This window comes from Arachis hypogaea, chromosome 1, assembly GCF_003086295.3.
Source record: "Arachis hypogaea cultivar Tifrunner chromosome 1, arahy.Tifrunner.gnm2.J5K5, whole genome shotgun sequence".
Taxonomy (NCBI): domain Eukaryota; kingdom Viridiplantae; phylum Streptophyta; class Magnoliopsida; order Fabales; family Fabaceae; genus Arachis; species Arachis hypogaea.
Genome location: NC_092036.1, coordinates 35273062 through 35274869, shown reverse-complemented (window position 1 = coordinate 35274869; position 1808 = coordinate 35273062). Strand labels below are relative to the sequence as shown.

Genomic DNA, 1808 nt, shown 5'->3' with positions numbered 1-1808 from the left:
TCACTTGGGAAGGTATTTATAGGTTTTGCTAATTGTTGAGCAAGTTGGCCAATTTGCATCTCTAATTTCTTAATTGAAGCACCTTGATTTTGGAAATTAGACCTTGTTTCTTCCCTAAAGCTTCTTGTTTCTTGCATGAATTCTCTAGTTTCTTGGGCGAGTTTTTCCAGAGCAAACTCAAGATTAGAGAACCTTTGAGAATCTTGAAAAGGTTGTGTGGGTTGTGGTTGTGGTTGGTGATAATTGTTTAAAGAATTGAAAGGGTTATTTTGTAGGTGTACTGGGGGTGTGGAAAAGTTATTTTGGAGGTTGTGGAAGGTGTTTTGTGTATTTTTGTGTTGGTTTTGAGTGGGTTGGTTATAAAGGGAATTGTTGAAGCCATTTCTTTGGTTTTAGTTTTGTTGGTTTCTCCATCCAAAATTTGGGTGGTTTCTCCAACTAAGGTTGTATGTTTTGGAGTATGGGTCATTTTGGGGTGGTTTGGAAGTTTTGCTCATTAAATTAACTTGCTCTATACTTGACTGATCGTAGCTGAATAGTTCAAAGTTCTCTTCAAATTGATTTCTTCCATTAAGATCATAAGCAGAGTTTTGTGTGTTGACTGCAGCTATTTGCATCTCTTCCATTCGCTTGTGATCACAGAGATTTGTTGTTGCATGAGTTTGTTTTGAGCCATGAGGGTATTAAAGACATCAAGCTCCATTAATCCTCTTTTGGAATTGGCACCTTTTTCACTTGAATATAGATATTGATTGTTTGTAACTATTTCAATCAATTCCATAGCCTCCTTAGGAGTCTTCATATGCAATGATCCACCATTAGAATTATCCAATGAATTTCTTGAGGATGTAGTGATTCCATCATAGAATATTTGCAATTGCACCCAATGAATAAACATGTCAGGAGGACATCTTCTCAACAGTCCCTTATACCTCTTCCAAGCTTCATACAAGGATTTTTCCTCTTGTTGCTTGAAAGTTTGCACCTCTATTCTAAGCTTGATGAGCCTTTGAAAAGGGAAAAATTTTGTTAGAAACTTGCTGACCACTTCATCCCAGGTTGCAAGGCTTTCTTTGGTTTGAGCTTCTAGCCATTGTGTTGCCCTGTCTCTGAGAGAGCATGGGAACAAAAATAGCCTATATACTTCAGATGACACTCCATTGGTTTTCATTGTATCACAAATCCAGATGAAGCTGGAAATGTGTTGGTTTGGATCTTCTTGGGGCTTCCTCCAAATTGACAATTTTATTGAATAAGGGTGATCAGTTGAGGTTTAAGCTCAAAATTATTTGCATTAATGGTGGGAGTGAGAATACTGCTTCCATAATTTCCAATATTAGGTGTTCTGTAAGAACCCAAAGTTCTCCTCGAAGATGGAGCATTGAAAGCTGCATTGTTATGAGGCTCAACCATTCTTACTTCTGAGGTTCCCCCTTCTTCTTCTACCACTCTTTTGCTTCTTGCCTCCTTCTTTATCCTCCAAAGACTCCTTTCGATTTTAGAGTCAAAGAAGAGAGAATCTGATAAACCACTATTTTATGATTTATCTTGTGCTAAATTGAGTGGTTTTTATCAGTTATTTTCACACTTATTCATGTCATTTGCATGTTTTACATTTGCCTTCCTAATTTTATGCTATGATTAAAAACTTGCTTCTTAAGCATTTAAATTGTAAATTTTTAGTTCACCTTTATACCATCTGATGCCGTGATCTGTGTGTTAAGTATTTTCAGGCTTTATAGGGCAGAAATGTCTTAGAGGACGGAAAGGAAGCTTGCAAAAATGGAAGGAACACAAGAAACTAAGGA

General features: G+C 36.8%; 1 non-coding gene across 1 annotated transcript; it reads left to right on the top strand.

The window, feature by feature from the left end:
• Window positions 1-896: 896 nt before the first annotated feature.
• Window positions 897-1000, top strand: LOC112712835 (small nucleolar RNA R71). Its single transcript, XR_003157918.1, has one exon. It is a non-coding gene; the product is annotated as a small nucleolar RNA R71 (small nucleolar RNA).
• The last annotated feature ends 808 nt before the right edge of the window (window positions 1001-1808 follow it).